Source organism: Lynx rufus, unplaced genomic scaffold (assembly GCF_022079265.1).
Source record: "Lynx rufus isolate CCGP_SWC_20201006 ecotype Redwood Valley unplaced genomic scaffold, mLynRuf1.p SCAF_17, whole genome shotgun sequence".
In the NCBI taxonomy this organism is placed as follows: Eukaryota; Metazoa; Chordata; class Mammalia; order Carnivora; family Felidae; genus Lynx; species Lynx rufus.
The window spans coordinates 42,510,111-42,532,513 of NW_025814831.1; positions in this window are offsets into that span (position 1 = coordinate 42,510,111).

Genomic DNA, 22,403 nt, shown 5'->3' on the forward strand with positions numbered 1-22,403 from the left:
TGGCTGAAGTCGGACGCTTAACCGACTGCGCCACCCAGGCGCCCCATCTTCCCTTCTAACCTTTAAACTCATTTATTTCATTGCCCTATTTCGCTAAAACTCTAATGCTGTGTTGAACGGGGTCAATGATAGAGAAAGTCTAGTCTTGTCTCCAGTCTTAAAGGGAATGCATAATAAAAGAAAGATGAATAACTTTGCAATCTGGCCTCTCCATTGGCCACCCCTTTTCCAGGAATTGTCTCCCTCAGTTGTAACCAGCTGTCCTTGGAGTGTGCAGTGCTAGAGAAGGAGGGAAGGTGGGGAAGCCCAGGCCCTGTTGAGTTGTTTGCACTCATTTTATTCCTCCCCATCTCTCCTCAGCTCAAAGATCGCCCTTGCATTAATCTCACTGATCTGGGCTTCTAATTTGCTGCCTCAAGTTTAGACGGAGAAGGCAAGAGCCAATCAATGCTCTCTTTCTATACCCATGCTATCTTCCATCGCCTCTTCCCTTCCGAGGCTCTTACTTCAGCTAGGACTCAGAACAGAGCCAACTTCTGTCTCCCCAGGGACTTTTCAGTTTTTCCAATATTTTCTTAGATCCACCATTTTCTTCCTCCCTTCTGTGACATCTTCAGGATTGGGTTTAGAGTAGGGCTCCAGAAATTCCTTCAGGTAACATCTTAAATTTTTGCTATCCTGGAATGTTGTCTAAAAATGAAAAGATAAGAGATAAAACTTGGTTGACAATGTAATAAGGAGGTAGCCACAACATGCATGCCTACTGCATTATCTGTGGAATGCTATGAAAGTTGGCCTCAGGTGCCTGGGTAGCTTAGTTAAGTGTCCAACTCTTGATTTCAGCTCAGGTCATGATCTCACAGTTCGTGGGTTCAAGCCCTGCATCGGGCTCCGCACTGACAGCTCGGAGCCTGCTTGGGATTCTCTCTCTCCCTCTATCTGTCTCTGCTCCTCTCCATACCCCCCACCCCATCAAAATAAATTAATTAATTAAAAAAAAATAAAGTTGACCTAAGACTAGAAAGGAGACTAGAACTGACCCAGACCTCCGTATACCTCAACCTAAAAATAGATTTCCCTAAAATCTTGAGGGTTTTCATAAAATCTAGCATCACAGTGCTGAAAGACACATCTTGATCCTTTGCACAGAGTGAGAATAACAGAGAAAGTGGCTGCAGCTGAAGAAGATGTACTCATATTGTATTTCCATGTGTCTAAAATCTAATTTTCAGTCTATGGGGCTAGATGTTGTGAAATTGGGTAAGAGAAAGAGGGAAGGTGACAATGGGCAGATCATACACAAAAAACTTTGGCCAGAGGTCTTTGCCCTTGAACACCAAAAACTGAGAGAGACATTTCCCAGGGAAAAAGAAACAAACAAACAGATACAATGGCATTTGTGATAAACCTAAAACAGCTTTGGACTGCCCATCTTGGGCCTCCTCCTTCTTCCCCACAATATTCTCTAGTAGGAAATTAGCACTCCTCCAAGATGAGCAATCATCAGACAAGTACTGATACTGGACCTGTGCACAGATATTAGATCTGAGTGGAAAAGAGGAAAGGAACATAAACAAAAGACAAATTAAAAACTCACATCACAAAGAAGATTTATTTTTTAAAAATGTTGACTTATTTTGAGAGAGAGAGAGAGAGAGAGAGAAAGAAAAAGAGGGAGAGAGAGCCGGTGAGGGGTAGACAGAGAGGGAGAGAGAGAATCCCAAGCAGGCTCCGCACGGTCAGCACAGAACCCGACAGGGGGCTCAGACTCATGAGCCATGACCTGAGCCAACGTCAAGAGTCGGGCACTTAACTGACTGAGCCACCCAGGCGCCCCATAAAGAAGCTTTTAAAATGAAAATCTAAATGAGGAAAGAGTTCATTATCTCAAAGCCATTACAAATCATGTTCACTCCGCACAGGAACTGCTGCTGTTGGAGTCCCTCATTTTATGTGACTCCAGGTCTTTTCTCATACCTACTCCAGGGGAAATACCTTCCTCGTCTAGCTCTTGGTGAGAGTCTCATCACCTCCCAATCTCGGCCTTTCTACTCTTCCCAGGCTGGTTTGTTTTTCCCATGTATGAGCCAGTCACCACACACTTGAAAGGTCCCAATGATGCTCACCTCCCACAGCCTCCGTCAAGTCTCCTTTGGAAGCAGAAAAATTTCCAAGTAAATATACTGTCTGAAAGAAAAACATAAATGTTGTAAAATTTGATTTTATGTAAGCAAAAGATAATTGCATGGATTCAAAAACCAGAAGGATGCTTATATAACTATAGGCAAAAAATTATTATTTTCAGTAGCATTTATTTTTATTGTTTATTGTTTATTTATTTATTTTTTTTTTCAACTTTTTTTTTTTTTATTTTATTTTTGGGACAGAGAGAGACAGAGCATGAACGGGGGAGGGGCAGAGAGAGAGGGAGACACAGAATCGGAAACAGGCTCCAGGCTCTGAGCCATCAGCCCAGAACCTGATGCGGGGCTCGAACTCACGGGCCGCGAGATCGTGACCTGGCTGAAGTCGGACGCTTAACCGACTGCGCCACCCAGGCGCCCCTATTGTTTATTTATTTTTGAGAGAGAGAAAGACAGAGACAGAGACAGAGCATGAGAGAGGGAAGGGCAGAGAGAGAGGGAAACACAGAATCTAAAGCAGACTCCAGGCTCTGAGCTGTTAGCATAAAGCCCGACATGGGGCTCGAACTCACACACTGTGAGATCATGCCCTGAGCCAAGGTCGGGGCTTAACCAACCGAGCCACCCAGGCGCCCCTCATTTAGTTTTCTTTTTAAAAACTTGTGTTAAAAATTTACATAAAATTTTACCATTTTAACCATTTTAAGGGTACAGTTCATTGGCATCAAGCACAATCCCATTTATGTGCAGTCATTACCACTATCCATCTCCAGAACTTTTTCTTCTTTCCAAACAGAAACTCTACCCATTAAATAATTACACCTAATTTCCTCTTCCCCTCAACATTTTTTGTCTCAATGAATTTGACTACTTTAGGCCCCTCATATAAGTAGAAGCATTTAGCATTGTTAAAATCAAATAAATCATATTTTAGGGGTGCCTGGGGGGCTCAGTTGGTTGAGTGTGCGACTCTTGATTTTGGCTCAGGTCATGATCCCAGGGTCATGGGATTAAGCCCTGGGTCGTGGGATCAAGCCCTGGGTCAGGCTCTATTTGGAGTGTGGAGCCTACTTAAGATTCTCTCTTCTCTCTCTCTCTTCTCTCTCTCTCTCTCTCTCTCTTTCTCTGCCCCTCTCCCCTGCTTGTGCTCTCTCTCTCTAAAAAAACTAAAAGAAAATTTAATTTAATTTAATTTAAAAATCACATTTTATTTTTCTATTAACCTCTACTTTGCACACTCACCATTCTTGTTGTTCTCCAGACTGATTAGAAAGAGGTTTGTTTTAAGTCCCAATTGTAACCATGTTACAGGGGGCTTTTCTTGGTACCAATAAGCAAGTCTCTCTGAGCTTTAAATGTACTAATACCAGAGAAAGTTTATTCTGGATGGAGAAATAAAACTGAAAGAGAAAGTTGAGAGAGTTCTACAGAGAGGAAAGAATCACAGAAAAGACCCAGCTAACAGAAGTCGGTGTCTCTCAGTGGATTGTGTAGGTTTAATTTAGTCATTAAGTAAGTGTACCAGCTGCCTTGAAACCACAGGGCTGGACATATCCATCCTGGACTGGAATAGAAGGCAAGGTATCTGGCTTTCGTTCATCACAGGAGCTCATTCATAATTCAGAAAAAGAAAACATAGGCGTTTGTTCTTATTCTTGGTTAGGAAACTTTCAAATGCTGCAATTGTGAAGAAATAGTAAGATGATGGACGCCTGGGTGCCTCAGTCAGTTAAGCGTCCAACTCCTGATTTTGGCTCAGGTCACGATCTCAGTTCAGGTCATGATCTCACAGTTTGTAAGATTGAGCCCCAAGTCCAGTTCTGCGCTGACAGCACAGAGTCTGCTTGTGATTCTCTCTCTGCCCCTCCCCCACCCCCGAGTGAGCGTGTGCACACGCTCTCTCTCAAAATAGATCAACATTAAGAAAAAAAAGAAATAGTAAGATGATATTTCTGACTTTTAAAATTGATTCACTGGCTTTTCATAATAGATAAAGACTTCACATTTCAATTTTTTTATGTCTATTTTTTGAGAGAGAGACAAAGTGTGAGTGGGGAAGGGGCAGAGAGAAAGAGGGAAACACAGAATCCGAAGCAGCCTCCAGGCTCTCAGCTGTCAGCACAGAGCCTGACACGGGGCTCAAACTCACAAACCACAAGATCGTGACCTAAGCCAAAGTCAGATGCTTAACCGACTGAGCCACCCAGGTGCCCCAAGACTTCACATTTAAATGGTATTCCAAGATGGCCTTTTATAACTGAGCTTTGTTTAGGTAAAATTCTGAAAGGCATCATTCACTAATCATCAATCATTTCATGATTCTCTCTGATGTTTCAGACACTGTGCTGGGCACTGGGGTAGAAAATACTACACTCAAATGCTTCATGAGAAAACAGTTGATAAGTGGGTAGGTAGGTTAAGTAGTTAGCTACATAGATGAAGATCAGGGTGAAGAAAAGAAGAGAGAGAGAGAAACAGAAAGAATAAAAAAACAATGTGGCAAACTAAGAAATCTGGGTAAAGGGCAAATAAAACTTCTTTGTACTATTTTTACAACTTTAAGTTCGAAATTACTTTTTAAAGGTGCTACAAAAAGTAAGAAAATAGAACATATAAGTGGTTATAACTAGTTCATTTAAAAAGTCATATTATAAAAGGGACTTCCAACGTCATTTTTAAAAGGAATGGTTCCTCATCACACTAATAGATATTTAGAGGAAAATGGAGCTCCACAGTTACAAGTTCACAAAATATATACCATGCACCTCTCCCAGTCGAATGTACATCTTAGCATACTCAAAGATCAGAGAAGTCCCGTAGGAAATAAAGCCAACTACTGTATAATGTTTAATACAAAATATCCCAACGCATTTGACCATTGACTCCCCACCTCTTTTTTTTAGTGACATCTACTAAAATAGAGATTTCAGAAATGCCATTGTGAGATAAGGAACATTATCTCGATGTGTGCAAACTCACTTAGAAGAAGGAGTCTGCTTGCAATGCATTATATGTTCCTGAGTTTACACAGATGCAATTCCACTTGGTTCTCAGAGATCATTGTGTGAAGGTATAGACATGTGGTTCCTCTTTTAATTGGAAACTCTTATGCTTAATGTGGTATTTATTGAATTTCATGCTGAGATAAATAGCTTTTTGTTTATGCAATTTCCCAGGACTAATTGCTGAGTTTTTAGAACAGTCTTTCACTAATCGTTAATGATTACAATTAAATGAACCACTAAGATAAAACAAATTATCAATTCAGCCACCTATTGTGAATCTGTTGATCTTGAACTACCTGATGTAAATATGTAAGATGGCTGGCTTTTTCCCATGATTGCTAGAGGCAAGATGATCCAGGTCATTTCTGCTTGTTCCCTGGAATCTTTTTCCTCAAAATTCCCTAAGAGTAGAAGGTGACTTCAGAAATACAACATCAGGTTTTTCTCTATATCAATAAAGAAATCTCTGTTATATGAATCCTCACGGTATGCTTTGTTAGTGGAAAAGGCTACGAGTGAATACTTTGAGAAATTTTAAGAAGTAGTTGAGAACAATTTTTCTTTCATAAAAAAATTCTAATAAAAATCTTGAATAAGATGTCTTATTTCTTAAGTGATAAAGACACATCCTCCTGGAAGTGAATTCAGAGAGTGCTAATTTTTAAAGTTCACAAACCATTGTGTATGCAGATGTTACTGATTAATTCTAGTATTCTATTCTCATATATATATATATATATATATATATATATATATACACACACACATATATATACATATACATGCACATTTAGGGCAAATGCCCCAATACCTGATCAAAAAATGGAAATACAAATCCAGTTTTATAAGGCATATAATGAATTGTATCCACAATAATAATGTATATTGCTAGTAATAATGTAATATTATTGCTAGTAATAATAATGTAATTGCTAATAATTTTAAAAATATTTCCTAATTAAAGTAGGTTTTCTTCATAATTATACATGTAAAGTCATAAAACAGAACACAGTGATTCTTTTTGTTGTTGTTGTTTTTAAGTTTATTTATTCATTGTGAGAGAGAGAGAGTGCACCTGTGCATGGGAGAGGCAGAAAGAGAGGGAGAGAGAATCCCAAGCAGGCTCCACACTGCCAATGCAGAGCCTGACTCAACATACAAACCCACAAACTGTGAGATCATAACCTGAGCTGAGACCAAGAGTCAGATGCTTAACTGACTGAGCCACCCAGGTGCCCCCAGAACACAGTGATTCTTAAAGAACAAGTAAAATCTATTAATGGACCAATTCTTATTTAATTAATTGACTACACTGCTAAAAAAGTAAGTGTATGATGTAAAGCATGGTATTATTAAGTAGATAAAGGGAAGCAAGGTATAATGCCAAACAGACGAAACTTCAAAACATCAAATTGTCATCTTTCAATGATATTCCTAATTTGCATTTTTTTGAGAGAGAGAGAAAGAGAGAGAGAGACAGAGAGCACACAAGATGGGGAGGGGATGAGGGAGAAGGAGACAGAATCTTAAGCAGGCTCCACATCCAGCAAAAAGCCTGACACAGGGCTCCATCCGAAATCAAGGGTCAGTCCCTCAACCGACTCAGCCAACCAGGCACCCCCTTTATTTTTTTTAATGAGAGAGAGAGAGAGAGAGAGAGAACACTCAAACAGGTTGCACACTCAGCATGGAGTCTGATGCAGGGCTTGATCCCACAACCCTGGGATCACAATCTGAGCCAAAATCAGATGCTCAACCAATTGAGACACCCAGGTGCCCCTACGTATTTCTTCACTGTTCTCTACAGTTATGCTCAGTACACTATGTAAATTGTCATTTAACCATGTTAATTACCATCTTGATTTCTTTGCTTAACCTTGTGCCTTGGATTACGTGAAATAAGAAGAAATAAGAAAATAAAGATTAAGGGGAAGAGAGACAAAGAAGAAACCAACACTCCCTGAGACAGTTCTGTATTAAAATATAAAACGACATAAATTTTGTTCCTGAGGGGGAATTGTTATGTGTGAAATGCTAATTCCTTATTTTTCTTGGTTAGACCAAAGGTAGAGAAAACGGTGGGCTTTAATTATTTGCAAAAGAACTACAAATTAGAGTTTAGTTAATTCATTGACTCACTTCATAACCACCTATCACTCATTCACTTAATTCAGAGATTTGTAAAGCACAACCCATGGGACAGCCTCCAGGTTCTATAAAGTTGAACTGGAACCAATCCGTGCCCATTTGTTATATTTTCCATGGCTGCTAAGAAATCAGAGTGAGTGGTCACAAAATAGACTTTCTGGTCCATGAAGCCTAAAATATTTCCTATCAGCCCCTTTACAGAAAAAGGTTGCTGACTCCTGATTTAAGCAGGCCTTTAGTCATTTGTTTTCATTCAACAAGTATTTTGCAGTAGAAGTGGCATTGGCCTCAGTGCTAGGACCACAGCCATGAACACACAGCCCTAGTCTCTGCCCCTGTGGACTTTACATTCTAGTGGAAGAGACAATTAAACAGCAATGACATCAACAGTGTGATCAGGTCTAGAATACGGAAAGATGTAACAGGTGATGGGAACCCAGATCAAAGGCACCAAGCTGGAGTTGAGAGGAGCGAATGTAGTAAGGGTGATCCTGGAAGGAAATGATACCTAAACTGAAATCTGAAGAGTGAACGAGAGTCAGGAAAGTAAAACCCGGGGCTGGGAGGGGTGAGGCAGAGAAGGAAGGAGTCTGAGGTAGGTTGTGAGTATTGCAGGGAGAAAGACATGTGTTGAGTCCCGTGGGTAGATGAAAGTGTGGCATGAGCAATGTCTAGTCCATTGAGAACAAAGGCTTATTGGGAGAAGTAGTAAAAGGAAAGCTAGAAAAGCAAGCAGAACCCAGATTATGAGTCTTATAAGGAGCTTAATCCAAGGAAAATGGAAAGCCATGAAAGGATTTAAATTATGAGAGAGATACAATCATATTTATATGTTAGCATGATCACATACTCTTCAGTGTGGAGTTGGAGGGGAGAAAGGCTAGAGTCAGAAATAAGAACTAAGAAGCTATGTAGATATTTGGGCTCTTTCCATAACTTGACTATCGTTGATAATGCTGCTATAAACATCAGGCTGCATGTGCCCCTTCAAATTTGTAGAATTACTAATTTGTAAAAATACTGATTCAAAGGGATACATGCACCTCAATGTTTATGGCAGCGCTATATACAGTAGTCAAATTATGGAGAGAGCCCAAATGTCCACCGACTGATGAATGGATAACGAAGATATGGTATATATGTACAATGGATTATTACTCAGCCATAAAAAAGAATGAAATATTGCCATTTGCAACAACATGGATGGGGCTAAAGAGTATCATGCTAAGTGAAATAAGTCAGAGAAAGGCAAATACCATATGATTTCATTCATATGTGGAATTTAAGAAACAAAACAAGCATAGGGGGAAAAAGAGAGAGAGAGGCAAGCCAAGAAACCAACTCTTACCTGTAGAGAACAAACTGATGGTTACCAGAGGAGAGAGGGGGTGGAGGGATGGGTTAAATAGGTGGTGGGGATTAAGGAGTGCACTTGTGATGAGCACCGGGTGTCGTATGGAAATGATGAGTCACTAAATCCTACCCTTGAAACTAATATTACATTGTATGTTAACTAACTGGAATTTAAATAAAAACTTAAAAAAAAAAAGCTGTAGGGGTGCCTGGGTGGCTCAGTCAGTTGAGCATCTGACTTCAGCTCAGGTCATGATCTTGCAGTTGGTGAGATCGAGCCCTTCATCCGGCTCTCTGCTGTCCATGCAGAGCCGGCATCATCAGATCCTCTGTCCTCCTCTCTCTCTCTCTCTCTCTCTCTCTCTCCACCTCCCCCACTCACACTCTCTCTCTCTCTCAAAAAAAAAAAAAAATATATATATAGAAGCTGTTTTAGAGATGAAATTCCCAGTTATAGCCAAGTGAGGAGACTGGCAAATCTTCTACCTGAAAAGCAACTATAAAGCTGGAAAAAACAGCAAACAAAAAAAAAAAATCACCTTTTAACAGTCTGAAAATGAACAAAAGCACGCAACAATCCGAGAGCATTTATATTTGAAAATCTGCTTAACTTCCCAAGTAGGAACATGGGAATCTGTGGTGCTCTCTGGACTTGGCCGCCCCCATCCCTCCTCCAGCTCGGTGGACAAGGAGGCTTTCCAGGGCAGGGCAGGTCCTAAGGACCAGCAGCTTCTCCCCAACTGGGGGAAGGGGCTTCCTCAATGCGGTGTGGTGGGAAAAGCCTGCACCCAGCAGTGTTATTGTTAAGAGTGACAACACAGCCCTAGTTGAGTAGGAAAGGCTCACAGCTCTGCCTGCCTGAGTTTGTAGTCATTGTGGGAGAAGGCATATTTCTTGTGTGGTTGTGTATGTGTGTGTGTGTGCGCGCGCGCGTGCCGCTTCTAATGGAGAAAACCCAAACCAGTTACAATACCTCGCTCACACTGAAGCTGAACATAAAAGGGCCCAGCAAAGGGCAGAAGCCTGGGCATACTTGAACATGGCATGAGCTTTGAATGTCGCCCCCTGTACTCTCATATACATTTATCGGCAGAGAACAGAAGCCTTACGGGCTTGAAGTGGTTGAGTACGACCTCGATCCAACCTCTGTCTAACCAAAGCAATGCAGACACAGGGGTGACTTCACAGAAGCAAGGTTAAAAATAAAAACCAGAAGATTTTTAAAAACAAAACAAACAAACAAAAAACCCATGAAGCAGAGACGTCAGCATTCACAGACCAGAGAGGAGACCGATTTCACAGATCTTGCCCGGGAAAGCACGAAACAAAGAAATAAGCAAAACCGTAACAACAACAATCTTCATGAGCGGAAAAAGGAGAATCCAGAGTTGCACTAATATATTATATGAAATGTCCAGATTTCAACAAAAACTGCTGGACGCACAAGGAGACAGGGAGGTGTGGTGCATGCTTGGGAAATAAAGGCGCCAGTAAAACGTGTCACATGTAGCTGAGTTGTGCGCTTCGGAAGTTCACGTCCTCTAAGAAGCAGTCCGAAGTGAGATTAGACACACAAGAGATTTGGTGGTGGAAATGCTTGTGAACGTGGAGAAGGCAGCAGAAATGGGTAGGGAGAGAGGCACCTGGGTGGCTCAGCTGGTTAAGAGTCTGACTCTTGGGGCGCCTGGGTGGCGCAGTCGGTTGAGCGTCCGACTTCAGCCAGGTCACGATCTCGCGGTCCGTGAGTTCGAGCCCCGCGTCGGGCTCTGGGCTGAAGGCTCAGAGCCTGGAGCCTGTTTCCAATTCTGTGTCTCCCTCTCTCTCTGCCCCTCTCCCGTTCATGCTCTGTCTCTCTCTGTCCCAAAAATAAATAAACGTTGAAAAAAAAAATTAAAAAAAAATAATAAAAATTAAAAAAAAAAAAAGAGTCTGACTCTTGATTCTGGCTCAGGTCATGATCTCACGGTTCATGAGTTCCAGCCCCAGCCTGTCTGTGCTGACAGCCTGGAGTCCCCTTCCTATTCTCTCTCTCTCTCTCTCTCTCTCTGCCCCTCCCCTGTGCTCACTCTCACTGTTCCTCAAAATAAAAAAAGAAAAGAAAAGAAAGAAATGGTAGGGAGAGACTTCAGTCCACAGTGCAGGTCTGGGATCTATGAAATGAGAGCAGAAAAGGAAGGATTGGCTAGGGGACCCTAAATCGCAGTGCAGTTCTGAGAAAGTCTGGGCTCTGTGTGGTAGAAGAGCCTCATGCTGGGCGGGTTCAGCTCAGGTACCCACACTGAGTTCCAGCCCGGGAGTGACCCGGAGAAGTGTGGTCTTGGTGCGAGTAGATAGATGTGAAGATGCCACGCTCAAACTCGAAACCTTTTGGCCTTCCACGACACATCCACGCCGGCACGCTCCCTTCCAGCAGCTTCTTCCTCCTGTTTTGCTCCTCTTTTCTGCTGGCCAGAATAACTCTGGCCTCTCCACTTGACCCGGCATCAGCCATCTCTAGTCTTCTAAGAGCCACCCTAACCGTGAGTTTACCTGATCCTCTGGGGCCTCACCAGAGCCCCCCAAATCAATGAATTCTCACTTAACCATTCTTTTGTTCCAACCCTCTTGATCAAGCACCCTCTCAATCTAATTCCAGGGGTAATCCACTCATTCTTAATGGTACATGCTGGTGAATTCTTATAATTCTTTTAGGGTGTAATTTCCTCCTTTCTCTTATCAGGCCCCGTACATCCCTGTCCAGGTCACGTGAAGATTTATTTAGCCCTGCTCATCACTCTGGTAGCCAGGAGAGGAGGCAGGAGTAGCTCCTGAGCGGGAGCACCTGTTTCCTCGCAGGGGAAATGTCTCTGCACTAGCAATCGCAGGCAGGAGGGGGGATAGTTCCCTACTAGGGAAGGGTAGCCACCTCTGAAAGTCCTGAGTGTTCAGGGTCCCAGGGGTTCCCAGCCAAGGCCCTGACCTTAGCACGAAAGACCTGTCTGGTCTGAGCATTTAAACATCGCTAGGGCTCTGTGACTCTGTCATAGCTTCTTTCTGCTCCTGGGCTGTTTTTACTCTTCCATTTTAGAAGATAAAGATCTTTTCTTAAGCTGTCAGGGCCCTCTGGCTCACACACTTAGCCTTTAATGGTTTGTTAACTGCCCTCAATTTCTCATTATCCCATCAAAGGACATCAATATGGCTTGTTAAAAATAAGGCAATTCCACTCCTTGTAGGCATTACTCCCTGATATCTTTCACATGTCAGAATCACTGCATTTCTCTCTAATGGGACATTTTCTAAGGTCACCACCATTGGGGAAACCTTCAGCAACTGGGCTCTCACCTCATGCCAGAGACTCTATCACGGCCCCCACATTCTATTCAGGATAGAGCCCTTTGTGCCAGCTAGCCAGTGAGGGTGCCAGTCCCAAGCCCCGTCTTTTTTTTTTTTAATGTTTTATTTTTGAGACAGAGAGAGACAGATCATGAGTGGGGGAGGGGCAGAGAGCGAGGGAGACACAGAATCTGAAGAAGGCTCCAGGCTCTGAGACGTCAGCACTGAGCCCAACGCGGGGCTCGAGCCCATGAACTGTGAGATCATGACCTGAGTCAAAGTTGGACGCTTAACCAACTGAGCCACCCAGGCACCCCCCAAGCCCTGTCTTAATGTCCGTTTTCCCAGACCCAACACTTGGTACCACCTATGTTAGTCTAGGTCCTTCAAGAAGTACACACTAAGTTGTGTTAGCCAAGGAAGAGATTTCCTGGGGGGAGGAGGAAGGGAAGGGAGCAGGGGTAGGTATGGAGAACCTTCAGATTGCAGTGCAGGTAACTCCTGCAGAAGGAGAGAGGTAGGGAAGGATTGGGTGGGAAGAGGCTCAGACGACAGTGTAGTTCAGAGAAAGCCTCAGAGGGGCTGGTGGAGGGCCCCAGGGAAGACTGCCTCTAAGGAGTCCCGCAGGAGGGAGGCATGGCCCAGCTCAAGTCATTGGCTTAGTTAGGATACCTTGCTTGGTCACTGGCTTAGTCATTGGACGGGAGCAGCCTGGGAAGCGTGGCTTGGGTGTGAGTGCCATGTGGCTCTAGGTGAGGCGGCTGGAAACTGTCAATCAACTGTGACCCTCAGCAGTCCTACTGAATGATGATATGAGAAATATAATTCCATCCTCTACATGTGTCCTCTGCTGGTGTTTCTGAGGATCCCCAGACCAGACTGTTTGCACAAATGTCTCCTCTTGTTTTGAATTCCTACTCCTGCTTAAGTGATCTGTTTCCTTTAGTGATCTTACCACTTCTGGCAACCTTAATTCTCTCTTGGCATCGATGGCCCCAATCTGAAGATCTCACTTCATTCCCCAAAGTGGCACTATCACAGTGTTGTAAGTATCTGACATATGAAAGATTTGGTGGTGATGGGGAAAGTTCCAAGAGAGGGAAATGAAACACTTGATTTTAATTTTAGATGCTCTCGTGCCTAAAGTTCACTGACCCTTGTCTGTTACGAGGCACCTCCGTCCAGGCTTTCCCACCCCCTCCTCCACTTTATTCTCTCAGAGAACTTTTCCCCATCCATTTCTTTTTTTTTTTTTTAATTTTTTTTTTCTTTTTTCTTTTTTCTCTTTTTTTTCTTTTTCAACGTTTATTTATTTTTGGGACAGAGAGAGACAGAGCATGAATGGGGGAGGGGCAGAGAGAGAGGGAGTCACAGAGTCGGAAACAGGCTCCAGGCTCTGAGCCATCAGCCCAGAGCCCGACGCGGGGCTCGAACTCACGGACCGCGAGATCGTGACCTGGCTAAAGTCGGACGCTTAACCGACTGCGCCACCCAGGCGCCCCCCCATCCATTTCTTATTTCAGTCTCCATTTGCAAAATTCTCCTTCCCCTGGGTTGTTTGGAAGGGGAAAAAATAATCAAGATTCCTCTGTTTTGCATTCCTTCATGTCGTTTGTGGACAATTTTTTTCTTTTATCTCAACTGCTACGTAAGATGAGGATCTGGGATCTAATTGGGCCTAGCCAGAAAATAAGGTGTTTTAATTGAATATTATAGTCAATGCCAGATTTCTGGTACATTCTCATATCTTGGTTTTGGCCACTTCTCATCATATTTTTATTTGCTAATAAATTATTAAAGACTCCATCTCAGATTAAACAGAAGGTTACGATAGACCTAATGCAAAGACACAAGACAACAAATAGCCATAAGCCACAGACTTTTCTATGCTATTTCTCATCTTAAGTTTACTTTCCAATCTATTGGTATTTTCATCTTTGAAGGAGGTAACATTCAGTAATGGCAAATGTACACAAAAAAAGATTGCGTATCAATTTATGAACAGATGTAGGCATGTAGCCAACATGTATAAAAGGAAAATGTTTTAGGGAGCTGATTCTTTGATGTGCATGTTCTTTTATAAGAATTTTTCTTTATCTCTCCCATAAAAAAAAAAGGAGCCTAGTTCAAAGCACAATCAGTCTTTCATGGTAAGGACAATGGATGGAAGCAATTTGAAGCAAATGCCCTTTGATTAAATAGATGACTGTTTGACTTCTTAATAAATAATCAACATCAAAATAAAAGTCTAGATCTTTTCAAGTTCACATGGCTAGGGTTTATTTTAGCAGAATTAAATTGTATATGCACTTTGAACTCTGTAGCTTAAATATTTTTAAAAGACTCCTTGGAAATGATTTTAAATAACCCAACATCATTCATGCACCAAAGCATGGAAAATTGAAAGCAAATCAAGATCCCCAGAATATATATTTGCTTTTCAGCATCACCTTGTACTTAGAGCTTTGATTGCAAAACGCCCCCTGCAGGTGTTGGTTTTGAAGCCACGTTTTGATAGGGGGAGGTACGTGCTGCAATATACAGATAAGCAGGAAATGAACCATGGAGGAAAAATCTATTAGTTCCCAAACTCAAAGAGAACAGTGGCCTCAGCACTGCATGTGTGTCCCTTTGCCAGTTTAAAAGTTTCTCTGTTCCAAATGATGCTGCACGATCGTCCCAATTTTGAATGAGCCTATCCTGCATTTCTTTTAGTTTACGAGTACGGTGAGTTGATTTTTATACCTACAAATTCCTAAGAAAGGTGATCATTTTCACACGTGTTTCCTGCTAGGATGCCCCAGCGATGGCAGCTATGGTTACACCACAGGGACGCCGGGTGCTCTTCCGTTGACAATGCCAGCTGCCTTTTGCTTCGGTTATGGCCAGCTTTTAAAAACCAGACTTTTGAGGCGTCTGGGTGGCTCAGTCAGTTAAGCCTCCGACTTCAGCTCAGGTCATGATCTCGTGGTTTGTAAGTTCAGGCCCCGCATCGTGCTCTGTGCTGACAGCTCAGAGCCTTCATGATCCTGCTTCAGATTCTGTGTCTCCCTCTCTCTCTGCCCCTCCCCTGCTCATACTCTGTCTCTCTCAAAAATGAGTGAATTAATTTTTAAAAATTAAAAAAAAAATGTCAGAGTTTTATTTTCTTCCCCACGGTTGGGACAATGTGCCCTCCCCAGTGAGTCGGAGATTCTTTCCCTTCTACACACACAAATAAAAATACAAAACAATGGCTCTTCACCAAAGCGTAGTTCTAATTACATAGTTCTCTGAGTAGGCATTAGCTGAGAAAAAAAGACCTCGGTATGTCTGCTTACAAGCTGCTTGGCCCTTGCTTATGGCAGAGAGATTTCCTAAATGGTTATAGTTATTAAACTAGAATAAACGGGAGCACCTGGGTGGCTCAGTCGGTTAAGTATCTGACTTCCGCTCAGGTCATGATCTCTCTCACACACAGTTTGTGAATTTAGAATTATTTGAGGCAAGGACCTTATGTTGTTATTCAAGTGAACACAAACCATCATTTTAATATACATAATGCTTTCTGAATTTTCAAAAAATACAATTACTATAAAGGGAGAGAACTTTGCATTTCTTTTGTTTGGAATCATATCTATGTGACTTGTCTGCATTTGTAGCTATTGCCTCAAAGCATCAGATAGCACTCTTTTCCCTGGTAATTTCATTGTGCCTGAACATTTACATAATTAAATAAGATATTGTATTCATCAGGGTTCTCCTGATTAATGTAAAGAGATTTATTGTAAGGAATTGACTCACGTGGTTATAGACGCTGACAAGTCCCAAGAGTGACTTGGCAACCCAAAAAAGCCAATGGCGTAGTTCTTGTCTGAAGGCCAGCAGGGTTGGGACCCAGGAAGAGCTGACATTTCAATTCAAGTCCAAAGGTGGGAAAAACAACAAGAGCAACAAGAATAACAACAACAACATGTCCCGGTTTGAAGGCAGTGAGGCAGGAGGAATTGCTTCTTACCTACTGAGAATCAGCCTATTTGTTCTATTCAGGCCTCCAACTGATGGAATGAAGCTCACCTACCACAGGAAGGACAATTTGCTCTATTTAGTCTGCTGATTTAAATGTTAGTCCTCTCCAGGGGCTCCAGGGTGGCTCAGCAGGTTAAACATCCGGTCTTGACTTGGCTCTTGACTTTGGCTCAGTTCACGATCTCACAGTTCGTGGGTCTGAGCCCCACATCAGGCTCTGTGCTGGCAGTGTGGAGCCTTCTTGGGATTCTCTCTCTCTCTCCCTCTCTCTCTCTCTGCCCCTCCCTTGCTCATGTGCTCTGTCTCTCTCTCAAAATAAACAAATAAACTGAACAAAAATTTAAACAATGTTAATCTCATCTGAAAATACCCTCACAGACACACATAGAATAGTGACTGACCAAATAAATTTCTGGGCACTCTGTGCCCCAATCAAGTGGACACATAGAATAAATACATCTCAGATATAATTGCTTTTCCTTCATTTCTACCTCATATTTTAGTTAAATGCAATATTGGTTTCTAAAAAACTAATTACCTAAGGTTATATTATCTGTGCATTTTGTTTTGCAATAGTAAAGGGGGAATTACAAAATATTCATTACAAAGAGGAGTCACTGGCTGATAGAAGATCGAGAAGCACTCATCTGGATATGCTGCATTCTACTGTAATGGTTTAACTGCCCACCATATATGAACATACAATAATATATTTAATTAATTAACACTTCTGTTGTTTTTTTAATTTTTTTGCTACTACGGAAATATCATGGAGAACACCCTCATACGTGTATCTTTGTATATTTTACAATATTTCCGTATAATGGCTTCCTCAAAATAGAATTCCTCAAAAGAGTATGCACATTTAAAATGTTAATAGACACTGCAGCAGTGGGGTTCAAGACTAGAACTCCCCTTTCAATGGAAATTATATACCAAAGGGTGTAAAACAGATATAAGGAAAGTTGCTTTTTAAACGAGGATGGAAATCTAGAAGTTGCCTCCATTCCTTTGTTGACCAAGGCAGTCCTGGGGGCATCTCCACAGAGCTCTTCAGGCATCCTCACAGAGCTCTGCAGGGGTTGGAGCCTAGCTTGAAAACCACAGGCCTGAGATTTACTCCTTTCTTGGTGGCTTTGGCTTTGTGAGGCTATGAGGTTGCTCAATACCTTCTCCTCATATCAGGTGTATAGGTTAACCAGCTAGATTCCTTGCTGCCTTTATTATTATTATTTGATATGCAAACTAAAAAGTACATAAAATGTAAACATTTTGTAAACAAATGTAAAAGCCTAATAAAATAGCATGATGCACATACCTCTATAGGCACTACCCAGATGAAGAAATAGAACCCTACTAGCATCCCATGCCAAACACAACCCCCTCATCCCACCCCAAAGGTAATCACTGTACTAACATATATAGTAGTCACTCCCTTGTTTTTCATTATACTTGTACTCTAGAAAGTATTATATATAAGTCAGTACACTATAGTTTCTTTTTTTCCTTTTGGAGGGACTTCATATCAAAGGGATAATACAGCAGCCATTTGGTCCAATACTGTTTTTGTGAAATTTTTAATTTTTATGTGCTATTGCATATGGTTATAGTTTGTAATTTTTATTGCTATAGGACATTCAATTTAAAAAAAATTTTTTTTAATATTCACTTGTTTTTGAGAGACAGAGAGACAGAGCACGAGCAGGGGAGGGGCAGAAAGAGAGGGAGACACAGAATCTGAAGCAGGCTCCAGGCTCTGAGCTGTCAGCACAAAGCCCAATGCAGGGCTTGAACTCACGAACTGTGAGGTCTTGACCTGAGCTGAAGTCAGATGCTTAACCCACTGAGCTACCCAGGTGCCCTGATAAGGCATTCAATTTTATGAATACACCATAATTAATTTATCCACTCTATTGTTGATGGGCATTTGGCTGTTTTTAGTTTAAGGCTGTTATAAATAATGCTGCTATGAACTCTCTCATACCTATCTTCTAGTTCACATAGTCTTACATTTCTATTTCACAAAAAGCTAGAGATAGGATTGCTGGGACATAGGACATGAACGTGAACTTTCTATTCTAGGCTGTTTTGCCAAGTAAACAAACAGCTCTACAAAGTATTTTAAAAAAGTTTGTTTTAAAAAAGTATTTGTTCTGTAGATTACCTGATATCCACGTGTAATTGCAATAATCAGTTCTCAGATATTTTTCATAATATCTATAAAATATGGGATTGTACAGGGTTTCTTTTGTGGTAATGAAAATATTCTAAAATTAGTGGTTATGATTACACAACACTGAAAATACTAAAAAACCTCTGAATTATACACTTTAAAAGAATGGACTTTATGGCATGTGAATTATTCTCAATTGTTGGTATAAACGAACAAACAAACTCCCAAATGACAATAAGAATTCAGGATTGTTGGGGCACCTGGCTGGCTCAGTTGGTCAAGCGCCCGAATCAGTTGGTTAAATGCCCAGCTCAGGTCATGATTTCACAGTTTGTGAGATTGAGCCTGATTCAGACTCCTTGCTGACAGGGCAAGCCTGCTTGGGATTCTCTCTCTCCCTCTATCTCTCTGCACCTCCCTTGCTCGCTCTCGCTCTCTCTCTCTCTCTCTCAAAATAAACATTTATATATAGATTTAAAGAAAAAAAGAGTTCAGGACTGTTGAAGACAGAAGCCATGTAATACGAGACTGTTTCAACCTCCAGCCAACCTACCAGGAATTATGCGTTGGGGGTGGGGTGGGGAAAGGAGTGGAGAACTGGGGGCAAGCTAAGGGGGGATAGGTAAAGGAGAGAGGACAGCAGAAAGTGATAGGTTTAAATGGTAGCTTAGAAAAATGTTTTGGTAGCTTGTATTATTTGCTTATGGGAAATAAGGAAAAGAAAATGGAATAAGGTTGGTGGTATACTTTAAGCAATGATCATGACTTTCTGATCTGCAGATATCAACTCTCCACATCCCAAGGAGTGTTGTTATGTTCACAGAATACATGAAGAAAATTGAGTTTTAGGGATAGAACTGGGGGTCACGGGGTTAATATATATATATATATATACACACACACACACATATATATGTGTATATATATATATATATGTGTGTATATATATATTAATAATGATGCTAACAATCACAGTTAACCCTTATTATTTCATATTTATTTTGTATTTGTTATAAGATTTCAAGTTCTGTTATAGCACTTACTAACTGTGTGACCGTGAAGAAGCTACTTAGCTTCTCTTGACCTTACTTTCTTCATTCAATAAGCTGCTATTGTGCATTTCAGTTCTGGAAAGTATGTCATGGGAATTGCATTGTCCCTCCTCTGCTTTACTTAGTAGTAGATACACCAGTGAGAAGGAGCATACACTTATCCAACTCTTCCCTTTGCACACCCCCAACATAATCCCCTTAATGAGGTAAGGCTGCTGACAAGAGACAGGGACATCTCCTGGGTCAAGAGAACACAGAAAACTGCCTCGCTGCTCGAAACTAGAGAAAAGAGGAACATCTCAACAAATCATCTTGTCACATAAGCATCGTGCTAGCTGAAGAATTCTAAGCAGTGGAATTACTACAAAAGCCCTTGTTTGAATTGTATGGTATTCTGTGCCTCTTAGGCTCTGGTATGGGAAATAATCTTTTTAAATCCATAAATGACTCTTTGAAATACATCTTTTTACCTTTTGTAAAGTACAGTTGGGGATAAGCTCATTTTTGTTAAGTATAGGTAACTAACACAACTCATGTCAGTTTTGTTCATTTAGAAGGTTTAGGGACCTGTAAAGCGCCCAGAAAATTCCAACAGGCTGTTGCTATCAAATGAATCAAGATGGCTTCTTCAGCAGTTGAATATCACTCTATATAACACTTTCCTTCTATAAATGAAAGCCTTGTTTTATAACTGGCCTGGATGCTTCTGATTTTATTGGAACTATACTAAGAAGCTGGTTTGCTGTGAATTCCTGCCTTGTGGCTAAAGGTGCACAAAGTCAATACAGTGCCTGAGCTGCCCCTGGGTCTCGCGCCACCCACGTCCCAGGTGGAATTAAATGTCCTCAAGTAGGTTACTTTGAAATTCTAGTTTTTAAAGCATGCTTTTCAGAGCAGCAAAAACACAAATGACTGTGTGTATATTTACCGCACTTTATGCATCTCATATATAAAAGCTGTATTGAACATTTATGAGGGTTCTCCTCTGAAAAACTGCAGATCATAATAGAAAGTATGTTTTTGCATTTTTACTCAAACCTCAGACTCCAATAGAATGAGGGCCTAATGGAGCCAAGAAAAAAGAGGGAGTTGCTTACCACAACATACAGTTTTCCTGGCACAAACAAATCTGTCTCACTCACTCAGCCCTTGAGGCAAAGGAACAAAAGAACCCAAGAAGTTCCAGAGAGTGCTTTGCTCACATCTACCCATGCCCCTGCTCTTTTTCTGCACAGGGAGCCAAAGGGGAAGAAGTAATACAGGCAGTGAACACGAGCTCTGCAAGATGGGGTGAAAGGGAATACTGGGAGCCCTTCCATCTTTCTCTGTTGCATATCTAATACATTTTCCTTGACTTTCAGATTTCAAAACTATTTTACATTGTTGAGACGGTAAAGGTCTAATTATGAGTGGCTTCCAAATGTTTGTGTTAAGCAAGTCAGCTTGTTTCCAAGGTAATGTAGTAACAAATGTTCCCTGTATTTATTGGTTGAAAAGTATTTAAATATACTTGCTTTCTTCCCACCCATCTACTTGTAATAGTCAGGGTCCAACAAGGAAACCACTATTTTTTTTTTTAAAGAGAAATCCATGCTGGGAGATAGTTACAGGGGTGATAGAAGAGCTGGAAGCCAAACAAGAGATAGTGAAGCCAAGCAGAGATAAACAACAGCAGAGAGACAAAGGGATGTAAATGGAGGTCCCAAGAACCCAGAGCCAAGGTCACCAGAAAGTAGCTGGTACCATAGCCGACCTGTCCAGTGGGAACTGAGCCAAAGGAAAGAAGCAGTCACTGCTGGAGAAGCCATTCAAAGCAGAGAGCTGTCCTGTGTGTACCCTTCCTCCTGCACCCCTACTCCTAACCCCACACTATAGCCTCTGGCCAGTATCTTGCAATGCTCAAAAGCCAGAAGCCAACTAACATGAGAGTCTAAGAATCAGCCTGCAGGCAGGTTCAGCCTCACCACCTTGGAGAGCAGAGAAGAGGATGGGAAGTGAAGCTGAGAGCACGCCCGAGTTCGCATTTTTCTTGATCATTCTCTGAATTCTCAAAGCTAAAGAAAAAATATTCCTGACAGGAAATCTCTAGCTTACTGGGGAATGGGGAAGATTGAGTTCTGAATGGCTGCAGCCACCAAATAAACTCTGCCCTGCGCCTACCTGCTAACTCGGTACCACTCACCTGTGGTATTACCAGCCTCTACAGTTCATCCGGCAAAAAGTTGTCCAGTGGGACCCAATGAAGATGGATCCAGGGGACCAGATGCCTTTTGCTTGATTCTCTTGACGTTGTTTCAGTATTTTCTCATACTCACACAGGAACTATTATGCAGCATTTTATGAGCTGTCACAAGGGGGAAATGGCTGTGGGATGTGTCCGTGGTTGACAGGGTGCTTTTATCATGTATATCTTCCAGAGCTTTGAGGTATAGGGAAAGAAAAAGAGGAAAAAACTGATGTAAATGAGTGGTGAGTTACCTCTCCCGTCCTCTTTACTAGAGTGAAAACACCTTTTCCTTTTCTTATTTTTTTCCTCCTTTTTAAGAAGAAAGGATATACCTAAGAGAAATATTTGGATTATCTAAGGGTGGGGAACAAGGGCAGTTCAGCCGAAAACAGCTGGAATGTATCTGCAATAGGAGTGGACAAAAAACACTCTTTTTGTGCCATCAGTGAATCCTTGCTGTGAGTAAGCCAAAATAGCAACTTCTTTATCTTCAAAACAATTCTCCCTGAGGCCAGTTCCCAGCTTTAGATGCATACCCAGGACACTTCCCAGCTGTGTGGCAGTGCTGAGCTCTTCTCCACTGACCAGAGCCTCAGATCACAAAGGAAGCTGCTACGTCCAAGGACACCACATGCTTGCAGTAGAGGGGGACATCACATGCAGTAGAGGGGGACAGCAGGTCTGGGCCAGTCATGTAGAGATAAGACACTACACTGGTCAATCTGAATACAGAAGGAAACTATTGTCTTTAATATAAGTGACATAACTGGCATCTATTGGGCACTTGCTATGTGCCAGGCTCTCTGCTGTCTTATTGAAACTTCACAACAGCACTTTTTGGTCACCATTCTTATTTTCCCCATTTCCCAGATGAAGATGTTGAGGCTTTGAGGTTGGGTTATTTGTCTAGCATCTCACAGCTAAGAAGTGGCAGATTTGAGACTCAGACCTATGTCTGTCTCTCCCCCAGATCCAAAG